Genomic DNA, 19,905 nt, shown 5'->3' with positions numbered 1-19,905 from the left:
TGTTTACAGTGTACTAGAAATTTACAATTTACAGTGCATTTGAGGTTATTTTAAGAATCATACTCTCAATTTCACAAATTTAGAATTGAAATATGAACTGTAGCAAAATGTCACACAAACTATATCATCTTTGAGCTTTTAAAACTGATCTGACACTTAAAACGGCAAAAAAGTCAAACAATTTAGATTTCCTAGCTCACTTTCTTAGGACAGATGAGTTCTGTTAATTTTTTATTTAAATTTGTCATGTATAGTGAACATATCATTTTTGGTCATATTTATTTTTGCACTTGAAATTATAATTATTTATGTATCTAAACTCTTCTTGTTTAGTAAAAATTTATCCAATAATTAAAAAACAGATCAAATTGCCAACATCTACTGGATCATAGAAAAAGCAAGAGAATTCCAGAAAAACATCTATTTCTGCTTTACTGACTATGCCAAAGTCTTTGATTGTGTGGAACAAAACAAACTGTGAAAAATTCTGAAAGAGATGGGAATACCAGACCACCTAACTGCCTCCTGAGAAACCTGTATGCAGGTTAAAAAGCAACAGTTAGAAGTGGACATAGCCCCAATTTGGAAGCCCAATTTGGACTATTTCCAAATTGGGAAAGGAGTACGTCAAGGCTGCATACTGTCATCTTGCTTATTTAACTTATATGCAGAGTATATCATGCAAAATGCTGGGCTGGATGAAGTACAAGCTGGAAACAAGATTGCCAGGAGAAATATCAATAACCTGAGATATGCAGATGACACCACCCTTATGGCAGAAAGCAAAGAAGAACTAAAGAGCCTCTTGATGAAATTGAAAGAGGAGAGTGAAAAAGTTGGTTTAAAACTCAACATTCAAAAAACTAAGATCATGGCATCCATTCCCATCACTTCATGGCAAATAGATGGGGAAAAATAGGAACAGTGACAGACTATTTTCTTGGGCTCTAAAATCACTGCAACCATGAAAATAAAAGACCCTTGCTCCTTAGAAGAATAGCTATGATAAACCTAGACAGCGTATAAAAAAGCAGAGACATCACTTTGCCAAAAAAGGTCCATATAGTCAAAGCTATGGTTTGTCCAGTAGTCATGTATGAACATGAGAGTTAGACCATAAAGAAAAGGCTGATGCTTTCAAACTGTGGTGTTGGAGAAGTCTCTTGAGAGTCCCTTGGACAGCAAGGAGATCAAATCAGTCAATCCTAAAGGAAATCAACCCTTAATATCCATTGGAAGGACTGATGCTGAAGTTGAGGCTCCAATACTTTGTACACCTGAAGTGAAGAGCCAACTCATTGGAAAAGACCTTGATGCTAGGAAAGATTGAGGGCAGGATAAGAAGGAAGTGACAGAGAATGAGATGGTTGGATGGCATCACTAACTAGTGGGTATGAGTTTAAGCAAACTTGGGGAGACAGCAAAGGATAGGTGTCAGGGAATGTTTAACAGGAGGATTCCTACGTGCTGTTTCTCACAAGTCCTTTGTTTCTTTTTAAGCGGAACAGTACGCTGCTCCCAGGAACTGGGATCATTGTGTGAGACAGGCTTGAATCTCTTTTAGTAAACATTCTCTTTATGACAAAAATGCTTAGTCTCGATCCCATTTCTTGAGATATGGATTGTCTCCTGACTTTGTGACCATCATCATCCCTTGGTCCCTTGGTAACGGTTACTGTACGTTTTCTGATCTTTATCATTGACGAAAGAAACTTCTTGTACTACAGCCTATATATACTCACAAAAAAAATCATTAAAGCACCTTTGCTCCATCAGAGCTTGGGTCCCCGTATCTTTCTTTCTTTCTCTCTCTCTCTTCGGCTGATTCCTTGGAGCACAGAGACGGGTCTTGCTCACTTTCCTGCCCGGGCTTCTAAGACTCTCTTAAGAAGATGCCCTATGCCTACATCACCACTCAAGAGGGCACCCAGTGCCTTCGTGAGAGATGCAAGTCCTGTGTCAAGGACTTTATTGGTTTTCTGCCTAAACCAGGGAGTATCAGCTTCTTTCTCTCTTTCACTTTCTTACTGTTGCCTCTGGACCACCAGGTCCTGGTCCATTTAAGGACCCCAACAGACAGGGAAGCTTGGCATGCTGCAGTTCATGGTGTCACAGAGTCGGACACAACTTAGTGACTGAACAACAAATACCATTACACACTCTAGTTACAATTAAAAGACTGACAACATTAAATGCTGGCAGAACACTCATACACTGTTATTAGGAGTGTATGTGATATAACTACTTTGTAAAAAGAATCAGGCAGTTTCTTATAAAATCAGATATACACTTACACCATCACCCAACAATTCTACTTCTTCAGTTCAGTTCAGTTCAGTACAGTCACTCAGTCATGTCCGACACTTTGCGACCCCATGAATCGCAGCACGCCAGGCATCCCTGTCCATCACCAACTCCCGGAGTTAACTCAGACTCAAGTCCATCGAGTCAGTTATGCCATGCAGCCATCTCATCCTTGGTCGTCCCCTTCTCCTCCTGCCCCCAATCCCTCCCATCATCAGAGTCTTTTCCAATAAGTCAACTCTTCGCATGAGGTGGCCAAAGTACTGGAGTTTCAGCTTTAGCATCATTCCTTCCAAAGAAATGCCAGGGCTGATCTCCTTCAAAATGGACTGGTTGGATCTCCTTACAGTCCAAGGGACTCTCAAGAGTCTTCTCCAACACCACAGTGCAAAAGCATCAGTTCTTCGGCACTCAGCTTTCATCACAGTCCAACTCTCACATCCATACATGACCAGTGGAAAAACCATAGACTTGTCTAGACGGACCTTTGTTGGCAAAGTAATGTCTCTGCTTTTGAATATGCTATCTAGGTTGGTCATAACTTTTCTACCAAGGAGTAAGCGTCTTTTAATTTCATGGCTGCAGTCACCATCTGCAGTATTTTGGAACCCAAAAAATAAAGTCTGACACTGTTACCACTGTTTCCCCATCTATTTCCCATGAAGTGATGGGACCAGATGCCATGATCTTCGTTTTCTGAATGTTGAGTTTTAAGTCAACTTTTTCACTCTCCTCTTTTACTTTCATCAAGAGGCTTTTTAGTTCCTCTTCACTTTCTGCCATAAGGGTGGTGTCATCTGCATATCTGAGGTTACTGGTAGTTCTCCCAGCCATCTTGATTCCAGCTTGTGCTTCTTCCAGCCCAGCGTTTCTCATGATGTATTCTGCATATAAGTTAAGGCAGGGTGACAATATACAGCCTTGATGTACTCCTTTTCCTATTTGAAACCAGTCTGTTGTTCCATGTCCAGTTCTAACTGTTGCTTCCTGATCTGCATATAAGTTTCTCAAGAGGCATGTCACAGGGTCTGGTATTCCCATCTCTCTCAGAATCTTCCACAGTTTATTGTGATCCATACAGTAAAAGGTTTTGGCATAGTCAATAAAGCAGAAATAGATGTTTTTCTGGAATTCTCTTGCTTTTTCCATGATCCAGCAGATGTTGGCAATTTGATCTCTGGTTCCTCTCCCTTTTCTAAAACCAGCTTGAACATCAGGAAGTTCACAGTTCATGTATTGCTGAAATCTGGCTTGGAGAATTTTGAACATTACTTTACTAGTGTGTGAGATGAGTGCAATTCTGAGGTAGCTTGAACATTCTTTGGCATTGCCTTTCTTTGGGATTGGAATAAAAACTGACCTTCTCCAGTCCTGTGGCCACTGCTGAGTTTTCCAGATTTGCTGGCATATTGAGTGCAGCACTTTCACAGCATCATCTTTCAGGATTTGAAATAGCTCAACTGGAATGCCATCACCTCCACTAGCTTTGTTCGTAGTGATGCTTTCTAAGGCCCACTTGACTTCACATTCCAGGATGTCTGGCTCTAGATGAGTGATCACACCATTGTGATTATCTTGGTCATGAAGATCCTTTTTGTACACTTCTTCTGTGTATTCTTCTCACCTCTTCTTAATATCTTCTGCTTCTGTTAGGTCCATACCATTTCCGTCCTTTATCGAGCCCATCTTTTCATGAAATGTTCCCTTGGTATCACTAATTTTCTTGAAGAGATTTCTAGTCTTTCCCATTCTGTGGTTTTCCTCTGTTTCCTTGCATTGATCACTGAGGAAGGCTTTCTTATCTCTTCTTGCTATTCTTTGGAACTCTGCATTCAGATGCGTATATCTTTCCTTTTCTCCTTTGCTTTTTGCTTCTCTTCTTTTCACAGCTATTTGTAAGGCCTCCCCAGACAGCCATTTTGCTTTTTTGCATTTCTTTTCCATGGGGATGATCTTGATCCCTGTTTCCTGTACAATGTCACGAACCTCATTCCATAGTTCATCAGGCACTCTATCTATCAGATCTAGTCCCTTAAATCTATTTCTCACTTCTACTGTATAATCATAAGGAATCTGATTTAGGTCATACCTGAATGGTCTAGTGGTTTTCCCTACTTTCTTCAATTTAAGTCTGGATTTGGCAATAAGGAGTTCATTATCTGAGCCACAGTCAGCTCCTGGTAGTGTTTTTGTTGACTGTATAAGCTTCTCCATCTTTGGCTGCCAAGAATATAATCAATCTGATTTCGGTGTTGACCATCTGGTGATGTCCATGCTTAGAGTCTCCTCTTGTGTTATTGGAAGAGGGTGTTTGCTATGACCAGAGCATTTTCTTGGCAAAATTCTATTAGTCTTTGCCCTGCTTCATTCCGCATTCCAAGGCCAAATTTGCCTGTTACTCCAGGTGTTTCTTGACTTCCTACTTTTGCATTCCAGTCCCCTATCATGAAAAGGACATCTTTTTTGGGTGTTAGTTCTAAAAGGTCTTGTAGGTCTTCATAGAACCGTTTAACTTCAGCTTCTTCAGCGTTACTACTTCTTAGTATTTACCAAAGAAAAATGAAAGTTTATGTTCACAAAAAGTCCTTTAAAGGAAATGTTCAAAACTGTTTTATACATAATAACTAAAATCTAGAATTAATTTGGGTATGTGACTCAAAACAAATGAATAGACAAATTGGGATGCATTCATACAATGGAATTCTACTTAATAATAGAGTTGAAATAAATAAATACAACAAGGATGAATCTCAAAATCATTAATCTGGATGAAATAAGCCTTAAATAAAGAGCAAAAACATCTATAGTAACTTTTATATTAAATTCCAGAACATAATAAGTTGACAGAAGAAAAAAAGTAAGCAAATGTCTTCTTGAGGTACTAGCTAGAGACTGACTGAGAAGGGACATAAAGGAATTTTCTTCAGTTATGTTAACACCCTCTATCATCATGAAGGTTTGGGTTACACAAGTGTAAAACTTGTTGAAACCCAACAAATTTCACTTAAGATCTATCTAGGTTGGTCATAACTTTTCTTCCAAGGAGTAAGCATCTTTTAATTTCATGGCTGCAGTCACCATCTGCAGTGATTTTGGAGCCCAAAAAATAACGTCTGACACTGTTTCTACTGTTTCCCCATCTATTTCCCATGAAGTGATGGGACCAGATGCCATGATCTTCGTTTTCTGAATGTTGAGCTTCAAGCCAACTTTTTCACTCTCCTCTTTCACTTTCATCAAGAGGCTTTTTAGATCCTCTTCACTTTCTGCCATAAGGGTGGTGTCATCTGCATATCTGAGGTTATTGAGATTTCTCCTGCCAATCTTGATTCCAGCTTGTGCTTCTTCCAGCCCAGCGTTTTTCATGATGTACTCTGCATATAAGTTAAATAAGCAGGGTGACAATATACAGCCTTGACGTACTCCTTTTGCTATTTGGAACCAGTCTGTTGTTCCATGTCCAGTTTTAACTGTTGCTTCCTGACCTGCATACAGATTTCTCAAGAGGCATGTCAGGTGGTCTGGTATTCCCAGCTCTCTCAGAATTTTCCACAGTTTATTGTGATCCACACAGTCAAAGGCTTTGGCATAGTCAATAAAGCAGAAATAGATGTTTTTCTGGAACTCTCTTGCTTTTTCCATGATCCAGCGGATATTGGCAATTTGATCTCTGGTTCCTCTGCCTTTTCTAAAACCAGCTTGAACATCAGGGAGTTCACGGTTCACGTATTGCTGAAGTCTGGCTTGGAGAATTTTGAGCATTACTTTACTAGCATGTGAGATGAGTGCAATTGTGCGGTAGTTTGAGCATTCTTTTGCATTGCCTTTCTTTGGAATTGGAATGAAAACTGATGCTGAAGCTCCAATACTTTGGCTACCTGATGTGAAGAGCTGACTCATTAGAAAAGACCCTGATGCTGGGAAAGATTGAAGGCAGGAGGAAAAGGGGGCAACAGACAAAGAGATGATTGGATGGCATCACTGACTTAATGGACAAGAGTTTGAGCATCTCTGGGAGATGGTGAAGGACAGGGAAGCCTGGAGTGCTGCAATCCATGGGGTCGGGCATGACTGAGTGACTGAACAACACTTACATCACCCATTGCATTTATTTACATGTGTATCTCACCCATTGAAGCGAAAGCCCTTAGATGGCAGGGAAGATGACATACTTTTCGATGTACCTTAAATAAGTGAATAAAGATTTCAATGAATTTTTATGAAAGAGGCAAAAAATTAATAATCCACTAGCAGCTCTCCTGAGTTATTTTGAAGTCCAACTCTGGGGGATATTTTAGCCTGTAGCTCCACAAAATTGCCAAGGGATGTGACTTTAGACATAGAGCTACAAACTTTCTCAAGATTCACCTCAAAGTGGGAAAAGAGATACATCTTTATATTATAAAAGTACCCTTGCAGATAGAGACAGCAGGAAAGGGGCCTCATTTGGAGCTCTACCCCTTGTGCTGATAGCTCCTTTTCTATATTCAAAAAAGCATGAAAATTAAGGAGTTGGAAATATTTCTATAAATTAATGAATAAACTTTAGAATATATAACAATAATGATAAAATGAGTGGCAGTATTAATTTTCAAATGATAACATTAATTCCACAATGATAAGAAGGGATGGTAAGATGTATGCAAAGTCCTTTGTCATCATTAAGAAAAACTAAAGCAAATATAAAGCTACCAAATGTCCTATCAACTGAGGTGAAAAATCTTGTCTCCCACTCTGATCCTCTGGTTTGAAGAAGAGAATCAGAGAACGAATAACCTCTTAAAAGTTCCTTAGTGAGATAGCCAACAGCAGAGAGTCCTTTTCCCAACAGAGCCTTGATCGGATGCTTTCAGACCAGATTCCCACAGGAGTAGGGATAGCCTCAATCATTTCTCTGTCTAGTCAGTGATGTAAAAACTTTTAAACAGATCCCGATTTCACTTTACAAAGATTCAGCTTTGCCTGATACCAAAGCCTTAGTATTAAATTATTACTAAAGAGAGAAAAACAATCACTTCTTAGCTCAGGAAGTCTCAAGACCATTCTATTTACTGTGATCCTGAGAAGGGCCCGTGTTGAGAAAGCAAGTATGTAATTTTCATATAGTTGTAATATTCTGAAACACTGTCAGTGATAACAGTTAATGTTATAATAAGGAGATCTGTGATGGGCAAGTAACAACTGTGGTGGACAAAAGAAAAATAAACACAATCAATGAGTTAATAACTGATCTCTGTTTCAGTTCAGTTCAGTCCAGTTCAGTCGCTCAGTCGTGTCCAACTCTTTGTGACCCCATGAATCGCAGCACGCCAGGCCTCCCTGCCCATCACCAACTCCCGGAGTTCACTCAAACTCACGTCCATCGAGTTGGTGATGCTATCCAGCCATCTCATGCTCTGTCACCCCCTTTTCCTCCTGCCCCAAATCCGTCCCAGTATCAGAGTCTTTTCCAATGAGTCAACTCTTCGCATGAGGTGGCCAAAGTACTGGAGTTTCAGCTTTAGCATCATTCCTTCCAAAGAACACCCAGGGCTGATCTCCTTTAGAATGGACCGGTTGGATCTCCTTGAAGTCCAAGGGACTCTCAAGAGTCTTCTTCAACACCACAGTTCAAAAGCATCAATTCTTCGGTGCTCAGCTTTCTTCACAGTCCATCTCTCACATCCATACATGACCACTGGAAAAACCATAGCCTTGACTAGACGGACCTTTGTTGGCAAAGTAATATCCCTGCTTTTCAATATGCTATCTAGGTTGGTCATAACTTTCCTTCCAAGGAGTAAGCATCTTTTAATTTCATGGCTGTGATCTCTGTTTAATGAGTCCCAATTTCTTCATTAGCTATAGATCTTCCATTTCCATCTTTCTCACCTGTGTATAAGATTTAGATGTACATTTCTCCCAGTTCAGAATAATTTTTTTCCGATTGACACAATTATATTTTGATTTCATGATTTGATGAAAGAAATTTGATGTATTCCCCCAAACTTTTGTCTAAATGAAAATTATTAAAATTCTTTTCTTATTATACATGGCAAGCTTCCCTAAAGGTTGTTGGCTAAACAAATATATACGTCTTTTCACTTTACATTTACTGACATATCATATTACTTTTCAGAAGATAAAGGATTTATCTTTAATACAAAGTCATTACTGCCATAATATTTCACAACTGACTTGCCATTTCCTTTATTATCATAAAGTCCAAATTATCCCTGATGATCACCCAAGTCAGAAGTAAAGACATAATAAAAGGCACCATATTAAAGGAAATTTTAAAGCTGTTAATCATTGTCCCAGATTTTTTTTAATATAAAAACTTCTAGAGTAAACATTAGGACCATACCTTTTTAATCTTGTTTTTTAAAGAAAATGGATCTTTTTCCCCTAAAAATATTCCTTCCCAAATATTTACATTTATTTTCCACTTAATGCATATTTTATTTAATCAGATATAGGTAATTCTTGTTACATAATAAGAGCTAATGTTACTGAGTCCCTATAATGTTCCAGGCACAGTTTTGTTTTATATATAATACTAAAAACAACATCCATAGTGACAAATAACACTTAATGAGTGCTTACTATGTGAAGTATTATTCTAAGTACTTACATTCAATTCTAACAACTTTTCAAGATGGCATAATCATTACAGTTTTATAAATGAAGACACTAATGCATCAAGACATAACTTACAATACCAAAGCATGAGCAACAACAACAAACAGTTAAACTTGACCTCATCAAAATTTAAAACTTCTGTTCTTCAAAGGACACCATCAAGAAAGTGAAAAGATAACCCACAATATGGGAGAAACCATTTGTAAATCACATATCCAAGCAACTTGTATCTCGAATACATAAGAATACTTATAATTTAAAAGACAAATAACTCAACTAAAAAATGGGGAAAGGTCTTAAATAGACATTTTTCAAGGAAGATACACAAATAATCTCAGTAGTCACTATGGAAATTCAAAACTATACCACAGTAAAATACCACTACACACACACTAGTATGGGAAGAATCAAAAAGTCAGAAAATAAGAAGTGTTGCCAAGGATGCACAGAAATTAAAACCCTTTCAGCTGTTTTGGTGTACCAGAACAGATGGGCACTTATGAAAACAGATTGGAAGTGTTTCAAATGATACATATAGAGATATTACAGGACCCAGCAATTCCATTCCTAGACATATACCTAATTGAAATGGAAACATAGGCCCACACAAAAACTTATATACGAATGTTTCTAGCAATATTATTCATAATAACCAGAAGATGGAAACAATCAAAATGTTCATCAACTAACAAATGGATAAACAAAATCTGATTTTCCATACAGAGGAGTATTATTCTGCCATAAAAAGGAATGGAGTTCTGACTCAAGCATATGCGTCTGAGAAACATTATGCTGAATGTTAAATCATATATGTGGCCTGTGACTAAATTCACAAAATTCACAATTCATATGAAATGTGCAGATCAGGGAAATCTACAGAGACAGAAAGTAGATTAGTGGTTGTTTAAGGCTGGGGGAGAAGGAAATGGGAGATGCTGGGATGAGAGCTAAAGGGTGTGGGAATTTCTTTTTGTGGCAATAATAATGTTCTAAAATTGACTATGGGTACATCCTTGGTGGGCTAGTGGTTAAGAATCTGCCTTCCAGTGCAGGAGATGCAGGTTCAATTCCTGGTCAGCGAACTATGATGCCACATGCCCTGGAGCATAGAGAGGCTGCATGCTGCAACTTGAGAAAGCCCATATGTAGCAATAAAGATTCAATGCAGCCAATAATAAAAATACACAAAATTAAAAGAACAGAAAATCAAATTGACTGTGGTGATGGTTGCACATCCCTGAATGTACTAAAAACAATTCAACTGTAAAATTTAAAGGGACAAATTATATGTTATGAATTGTATTTCAATAAAGCTGTTTTGAAAACAAAGATTAAATAACCTATTAAAGAGTTCACAGCTGGTAAGTGGCAGAACTGGGATGCAAGCTCAGACAGCTGAGTACTTGAGTTTAAACTTTTAACCAGCATATCCTTAGTCTGTCATGTGTTTCTTCTGTTTAATCTTTATAATAACCCAAAGAAGGGGGTACTGTTATTAAATACATATTATAATGACAAATAAATATATAAATGTGCTCTCTGCCTTCAGGGAAATTTTCATCTAGTATGGAGGAGATATCAATTCATGTGCTAAAAAATAAGTATAATACAAGGTAAACTAATAATGGATTAATGAATAAAATGAATAGTATATAATATTACACACATAATAATAATTATATATATGGAACATTGATATAAAGTGTAGAGAAGAGATCAGAGAAGCATTTGTTGTATAAAACTGTTGTAGAAAATTTAAGAAACTTGGTCCATATAGCACTATTCCTTTAAATGAACAAAGAGGACTTAGAAACATTTTTGGAAACTGCTCAAAAACCTTCACCATTCTTTCTTTCCATCTCACATTGTCTACAGAATGAAATTCAAAATTCTTATCAATGGTATTTAGGGTCTGTCACCATCTGGCCTTAAATGTACCTCCTAGTTTCATCAATGACTGTATCCTATCACATATATTATGCATTAGCCATAGTAAGCCATGTCTTTTCAGGTCTCATCACTTGTCATGATTCTGGTATGGAATACTCATTTCTCCCTACTCTTTTAATCAAAAAGGCAATAGTCATGGCTCAAATAAACCTTCTCTCCCTCTACAAAGGTTTCCCATCCACTTGGTATTAATTATTCCTTCTTCTGCATTATATATCAGGGTTTTTTGGTAATAATATTATAAATCTTATTTTAACTTTTTTTTTTTCAACTTTGGGCTTCCCTGGTGGCTCAGACGGTAAATAAACTGCCTGCAATGCAGGAGACTAGGGTCTGATCCCTGGATCAGGAAGATCCCCTGGAGAAGAAAATGGCCACCCACTCCAGTACTCTTGCCTGGGAAACCCTATGGACAGAGGAGCCCGATGGGCTACAGTCCATAAGGTCGCAAAGATTGGGCACGACTGATCAACTAACACAACACTATTTCAACTTATTTTGCTTCATCTTGCATTATACTTAGTTTGTTCCCCCTCCACCACTACATTATACACCCTCTGAAGGCAGAGACTATGTCTCATATATTCATTCATTCTTTCCAGCACTTTGAACATCAAAAATGTTTGCTGAATGAAATCCTGCCAGTTCTGGATGGCAATTATATAACTGTTTCCCCTATTTCACCTATGGTTTTATTTAGATATTTGTGTCACGGGCTTGTTATATACTTCACTATCAACTGTGACTGGAGACAATTAGCTTATGCATGAGCTGTAATGCCTCTAGACAGAGTGCCCTGATAATTCTGACTTTATATTTTGTATTTGTGTCTCTAATTCTGTGACTGGTACACATTTGGCCTATAGTGAAATGTTACTGAATGAATAAAAAAAAAACATTCAAATGAGAATATTTCTCCTAGTAACATAAAACATGCACACACTGCTACTACAGTTATCATATCTGAGCAATATAAACAAGGGACAGAGCAGCATAAAAGTTGTGTAAGTGAAGATTAGTACCTAACAGTGCAAATGCTGGTTTGTCACTCGTTTCCATTAAATTGCATTGTCAATCCTTAGTTTCAGGACAGTTGTTATCACAGTCGGTTCTTAAATAATTCAAAAGTCCGGTTTTAAAAAGGAATTAATGTAAAAGCACATTTAAATATGTGTCATGCCAGAAAATAAAGTGTCACCACACATGCTACAATTAAGGCTAAAAACTCAACTAGATTATAAGCACACAATTTTAAGGCTTTTATTTCTCACAGAAGATTTGTGAAGGTAAACATTTCCATGGTTGTTCTTAGCATAACTGTCCATTTTATTTTAGAAAATTTTAGCAAATGTGTCACCATTTTGTAGTGAGTCTGGCCTAAAATACATATTCTAGTCACTACAAAATTATTTATATGCTGTTCTCACTGCTAAATGATTCAAAACAATTTTATTTTAAAATGTCAAGCTTGGTCATTTGTGTAATGCTGAATGATAATGTGTAACGTTACTGTAATCAAGTGAGTTTGATTTTTGAAATTGAAAAAATATATATGGAAATTTTAAATAGCATATTGAAAACAGTGTGCACTACAAACATTACTGTTTTTCTTCAAAAGAGAGAATTCTGATGTTTGTTCTACTCTCTGCAGTTGTAGAATTAAAGGTTCTGGTAGTTAGAGCAAAAAAAAAGAGAAAGAGGAGAAGGAAGAGGAGGAGAGAGAGAAAGAGCGAGGGAAAGAGAGAAAGAGAGAGGTTGATTCAGCTCTCCCTTTTAAAGGAAATGTGTTCTTTAAACTTTTCTTTTCGGTATTCCAAGAACATTTATATGACAAAAACATTATTTTTCTATTGGAAGAGTCAAGAAGAAGAAATATTCTCTACTGCAGGACCTGATCCATTCACGGTTCATTTTTTAAATTATTATTATTAAATAAACACACAAGATTTACCTTCTTAAATTTTTAAGAGTATAATACAGTATTTTTAACTGCAAGCACAATGTTTTGCAGCATAAGCATATCTCTGAATTTTTCATTTTATGTGACTGAAAATTTGCATGCAATGAAAGAACCTCCCCCATTTCCTCCTCCCCCCAATTACCAACAACCACCATTCTACTTTCTGCTTCTGTGAGTTTTACTACTTTAGATACCTCATATAACTGGAATCAAGCAGTATTTGTCCTTCTGTGCTGGTTTATTTCACTTAGAATAATTTCTTCAAGGTTCATTGATACTGTAGCATACGAAAGAATTGTCTTCCTTTTTAAGTATGAATAATGTTCCACTGTATTTATATACTACATCTTATTTGTTCATGTATCAATGGACATTTAGGTTGTTTCTACCTCTTGGCTATTGTGAATGCTGCTGCAATGAACATGGGAGTGCAAATATCTCTTGCAGATCCAGATTTCAACGTTTTTGAATACCCAAAAGTGGGATTGCCAGGTAACGTGGCAGTTCTGTTTTTAATTTTTTTCAGGAAATTCCATACTGTTTTCCATAGCAGCTACAACATTTTAAAGCCCCACCAACAGTGAATAAGCATTCCAATTCTTCACATTTTTACCAACATTCATTATTTCGGGGGTTTTGATAATGGCCATTCTAACAGGTGTGAGATGATAGCTCAATGAGCTTTTGATTTGCATTTTCCTGATGATTAGTGATGTGGAGCATCTTTTCATGTGTCTCTGGGCCATCTGTGTCTCCACTTTGGATAAACGTCTACTGAAGTTGTTTGCCCATTCTTTAATCAGATTATATGTTTTTTTATGCTAAGTCATAGGAGTTCCCTATACATTTGACTATTAATCCTTTTTCAAGTAAATGGTTTGTAAATGATTTCTCCCATTCCATAGGTTTGTTTTTTTACTCTGTTGATTGTTTCTTTTGATGTTCAGAAGTTTTTTTTAGCTTGATATAGTCCCACTTGTTTATTTGTGCTTTTGGTGTTATAGCCAAGAAATCATCACCAAGACCAATGTCAGAAAGCTTTTCCCCTTTGCTTTCTTCTAGGAGTTTTACAGTTTCAGGTCTTACATTTAAGTCTTTAATTTATATCAAGTTGATTTTTGTGAAGGTCTAATTCCATTCTTTTCCATGTGGATACTAGTTTTCCCAGCACCATTTGTTAAAGAAACTGTCCTTTCCCCACTGTGGATTATTAGCATGCTTGTCAAAGATAATTTGATCCTATGTACATGGTTTTATTTTGGGTCCTTATATGATGTTCCATTGGCCTATATATCTCTCTGCCAGTGCCAAACTATTTGAATACTGTAGCTTTGCAATATTTTTTTAAATCAGGAAGTGTGAGGCCTCCTGCTTTGTCTTTCTTTCTCAAGACTGACTTGGCTATTCAGGGTCTTTTGTGATTTCTTATATATTTTAGGATTATTTTTTCTATTCCTATAAAAACATCTTTGAGATTTGATAGGGATTGAACAGATGCTGTACATTAATTGGGTAGTATAGACATTTTGACAATATTAATTTTTCCATCTCACAAGCGTGGATTATCTTTCCACTTATTTTTGTCTAATTTCTTTTATCAATGTTTTGTAGTTTTCAGTGTACAAGTCTTTTTCCACCTTAGTTAATCTTATTCCTAAGTATTTTATTCTTCTTGATACTACTATAAATGAGATTGTTTTCTTAACTTCCTTTTCTGATCATTTTTAGTGTATCAGTCAATGTACACATTTGTTCATTGTTAGTGTATTATTTATTGTTAAGAGTATCAGTGTACACAATGGATTTTTATGCTGACTTTCTAGGATGCAACTTTATCATATTCATTTATTAGCTATAACATATTTGCAGAAACTTCAGGGATTTCTATACATATATGATCATATAACCTATGAACAGATACAAATATACTACTTTTATAATTTGGAAAATTGTAAATATTTCTTTCCTAAATTCTCTGTCAAGAACTTTGAGTACTATGTTGAAATCACAACAGCAGGCATCCTTACCTTGATTCTGATCTTAGAGGAAGTTTTTCACCATTTTTCACCATTGAGTATGTTAGCTATGGACTTTTCATATATAGCCTTTGCTATCTTAAGCAAATTATTTTCCATTCTTAGTTTGTTGAGTGTTTTTATCATGATAGTGTTTTGAAATCTGTCAGTGCTCTTTCTGCATCTATGGAGATGACCATGTGATTTTTATGCTTTGTTCTGTTAATGTGGTATATCACCTTGATGGATGCTTCGTATTCTTTCATGAGATGGTCAGTCAGGTTCAGCCACAAGAGTGGGACACAAGAGGGCTACAGGAAAACAAAATGTATTATCTCAAAAGTCCTAGAGAGACAGTCACTGCATCCCATGAGGGAACTACACAGGGTGAGCACCAAGGGAGCAGGCTCCACCAAGCAGGTAGGAACTCAGAGAAAGAGCAAGAACCCATAGACAAGTGCTTTATTGAGGAGGGGGCAGGTAGGTTGGTGGGGAGCATGTCCTGAATGGAGAACGCAAGCAAAAGGCATGAGGTGATTTCATTGGTGAGTTTGAATGTCACAGTAAGGGGAGGAAAAGGGGGGAAGTAGTGGCAGGGGTCAGCCTTATCACACTAGTGCACCTTGTCATCTGAACAGGGTGCAAACAGCCTGTTTGTGGGGATGTTGAAAAAGAAGGAAATAATGAACATTTAAAATTTACTCTAAAATTTATTTTTGTATGATTTTAAACCATCATTGCCATCACAGGGATAAATTCCAGTTGGTCAAGGTGCATGATCCTTTTAATGTGCTATCAAATTCAGTTTGCTAGCATTTTGTAGAGAATTTTTGCATCTATATTCATAAGGGATATTTTCCTGTGGAATTCTTTTCTTTTAGTTGATTTTATTTTTAATTTCTGGCTTTGGTATCAACTTACCAATGACCTCATAAAACAAGTTTGGAAGTATTCCTTCTCCTTCAATTTTTTGGATAAATTTGAGGAGAACTGGCATGAATTCTTTAAATGTTTGGTAAAAGTCATGAGTGAAGTCATCTGGTCCTGGGTTTTTCTTTGTTGGGAGATATTTGACTACTGATTCAATTGATTTACTACTTATAAGAATGTTCAATTTTTCTATTTCTTTATGATTCAGTCTTGGTAGATCATATCTTCCTAGGAAATTATTCATTTCTTCTAAACTGTCCAATTTGTTGGTGTATTTTAGTTTTTCTTCTGCTATTGATTTCTAGTTTTCATTTTAATATAGTCAGAAAAGATACTTGGTGTGAATTCAATCTTCTTAAATTTATGTGATCTATCCTGGAGATATATTGTGCTTGAGAGTGTTTATTCTGCTGTTGGGTAGACTGTTTTCTATGTTTTCTATGTACACTTGGTCTTAAGTATTATTCAAGTCCTCTGTTTCCTTATTGAACTTCTGTCTCGATATTCTGTTATTGAAAGTGGGATACCGAAATGCACTACTACTGTGTTGCCGTTTATTTCTCCCTTCAGTTCTTCTAATGTTTGCTTCAAATATTTAGGTACTCTGATGTTGAGTGCATTTAAATTTGTAATTGTTATATCTTCCTGGGGAATTGACTCTTTTATATACAATGTCCTTTTATGCTTATTGTGAGAGTTAGTGACTTGGAGTCTATTTTGTTTGATATAAATGTGGCCACCTCTGCTCTCTCCTGTTGCCATAATCAAGGAGCATCATATTCTATTCTTTCAAGTATCAGTTCAGTTCAGTTGCTCAGTCGTGGTCAACTCCTTGCAATCCCATGAACTGCAGCATGCCAGGCTTCCCTGTCCATCACCAACTCCCAGAGCTTGCTCAAACTCATGTCCATCAAGTCGGTGATGCCATCCAACCATCTCATTCTCTGTCATCCCCTTCTCCTGCCTTCAATCTTTCCCAGCATCAGGGTCTTTTCTAATGAGTCAGTTCTTTGTATCAGATGGCCAAAGTTTTGGAGCTTCAGCTTCAGCATCAGTCCTTCTAATGAATATTCAGGACTGATTTCCTTTAGGATTGACTGGTTGGTTCTCCTTGCAGTCCAAGAGACTCTCAAGAGTCTTCTCCAACACCACAGTTCAAAAACATCAATTCTTTGCAACTCAGCTTTCTTTATGGTTCAACTCTCACATCCAAACACGACTACTGGAAAAAAATATAGCTTTGACTAGATGAATCTTTGTTGGCAAAATAATGTCTCTGCTTTTTTTTTAATTTAAACTTATTTATTTTAATTTGAGGCTAATTACTTTACAATATTGTATTGGTTTTGCAATACATCAACATGAATCTGCCACAGGTGTACACGTGTTCCCCATCCTGAACCCCCCTCCCACCTACCTCCCCATACCATCCCTCTGGGTCGTCCCAGTGCACCAGCCCTGAGCATCCTGTATCCTGCATCAAACCTGGACTTGAGATTCGTTTTTTATATGATATTATACATGTTTCAATGCCATTCTCCCAAATCATCCCACCCTCTCCCTCTCCATCTCCCTCTCCCTCTCCCTCTCCCACTCCCACAGAGTCCAAAAGACTGTTCCATACATCTGTGTCTCTTTTGCTGTCTCTCATATAGGGTTATTGTTATCATCTTTATAAATTCCATATATATGCGTTAGTATACTGTATTGGTGTTTTTCTTTCTGGCTTACTTCACTCTGTATAATCGGCTCCAGTTTCATCCACCTCATTAGAACTGATTCAAATGTATTCTTTTTAATGGCTGAGTAATATTCCATTGTGTATATGTACCATGGCTTTCTTATCCATTCATCTGCTGATGGACATCTAGGTTGCTTTCATGTCCTGGCTGTTACAAACAGTGCTGCGATGAACATTGGGGTACACGTGTCTCTTTCAATTCTGGTTTCTTTGGTGTGTATGCCTAGCAGTGGGATTGCTGGGTCATAAGGTGGTTCTATTTCCAGTTTTTTAAGGAATCTCCACACTGTTCTCCATAGTGGCTGTACTAGTTTGCATTCCCACTAACAGTGTAAGAGGGTTCCCTTTTGTCCACACCCTCTCCAGCATTTATTGCGTGTAGACTTTTGGATCACAGCCATGCTGACTGGTGTGAAATGGTACCTCACTGTGGTGTTGATTTGCATTTCTCTGATAATGAGTGATGTTGAGCATCTTTTCATGTGTTTGTTAGCCATCTGTATGTCTTTTTTGGAGAAATGTCTATTTAGTTCTTTGGCCCATTTTTTGATTGGTTCATTTATTTTTCTGGAATTGAGCTGCAGGAGTTGCTTGTATATTTTTGAGATTAGTTGTTTGTCCATTGCTTCATTTGCTATTATTTTCTCCCATTCTGAAGGCTGTCTTTTCCCCTTGCTTATAGTTTCCTTTGTTGTGCAGAAGCTTTTAATTTTAATTAGGTCCCATTTGTTTATTTTTGCTTTTATTTCCAGTATTCTGAGAGGGGGGTCATAGAGAATCCTGCTGTGACTTATGCTGGGGAGTGTTTTGCCTATGTTCTCCTCTAGGACTTTTATAGATTCTGGTCTTATGTTTAGATCTTAAATCCATTTTGAGTTTATTTGTGTGTATGGTGTTAGAAAGTGTTCTAGTTTCATTCTTTTACAAGTGGTTGACCAGTTTTCCCAGCACCACTTGTTAAAGAGATTGTCTTTAATCCATTGTATATTCTTGCCTCCTCTGTCAAAGATAAGATGTCCATAGGTGCATGGATATGTCTCTGCTTTTTAATATGTTGTCTAGATTTGTCATAGCTCCTTTTCTTCCAAGGAGCAAGCATCTTTTAATTTCATGGCTGCAGTCACCATCTGCAGTGATTTTGGAGCCCAAGCAAATAAAGTCTCTCACTTTAAAATATGGGTATCCTTAAATATGAAGTGTCTCTTTGTAGACAGCATAGAACTAGATTATCTTTTCTACTCATTCAGTCACTCCATGGCTTTTGATTAGGGAGATTAATCCATTTACATTTAACATAATTATTAATAGGGAAGGATTTACTATCACTATTTACCATTGTCATGTTGTTAATTGTTTTCTGTTAGTCTTGCAGTTCTTCTGTCTCTTGCTGTCTTCCATCCCTTCCTCTTTTCCTTTTACATATTTTCTATTGGTATTTTCTTTGTGGTTATCCTGGAGATTATATAAAGCATCTTAAAGTTATAGCAATTTCAATTCATTTTAAACTGATAATAATTTAAATTCAACTACATACAAAAACTCTACACTTTTGGCTCCCTTTCCCAACACTTTGTTCAGTTCAGTTCAGTCGCTTAGTAGTGTCCGACTCTTTGCGACCCCATGAATTGCAGCACGCCAGGCCTCCCTGTCCATCACCAACTCCTGGAGTTCACTCAAACTCACGTCCATTGAGTCAGTAATGCCATCCAGCCATCTCATCCTCTGTCGCCCCCTTTTCCTCCTGCCCCCAATCCTTCCCAGCATCAGAGTCTTTTCCAATGAATCAACTCTTCGCATGAGGTGGAGTTTCAGCTTTAGCATCATTCCTGCCAAAGAACACTCAGGACTGATCTCCTTTAGAATGGACAGGTTGGATCTCCTTGCAGTCCAAGGGACTCTCAAGAGTCTTCTCCAACACCACAGTTCAAAAGCATCAGTTCTTTGGTGCTCAGCTTTCTTCACAGTCCAACTCTCACATCCATACATGACTACTGGAAAAACCATAGCCTTGACTAGATGGACCTTTGTTGTAACTAACACTTTGTTAGTTACTTTTATACTGTATATTCACTAATGTTTGTATAGTTTCTTTACTCCTAATTTCTGTGCCAGAATTAAAAGTGATTTAAACACCACTGTTACTATATCATGGGTTTCCTGGGTGGTTCAGTGGTAAAGAATCCATTTGCCAATGCAGGAGACAATATCATGTTTTGTGTATGTGTCTATATATTTATCTTTACCAGTGAGCTTTACACTTTCACATGCTTTTATGTTGGTGCTTAGAATATTTTTGTTCCAACTTGAAGGACTCTTTTTAGAATTTTTTGTAAAGCAAGTCTATTAATGAATTCTCTCCACTTTTGTTTGTCTAGGAATGTCTT

This window comes from Capra hircus (genome assembly GCF_001704415.2).
Source record: "Capra hircus breed San Clemente chromosome X unlocalized genomic scaffold, ASM170441v1, whole genome shotgun sequence".
NCBI classification, from domain to species: domain Eukaryota; kingdom Metazoa; phylum Chordata; class Mammalia; order Artiodactyla; family Bovidae; genus Capra; species Capra hircus.
The sequence above is the reverse complement of the archived record's forward strand: the minus strand, read 5'-3'. Positions refer to the sequence as shown.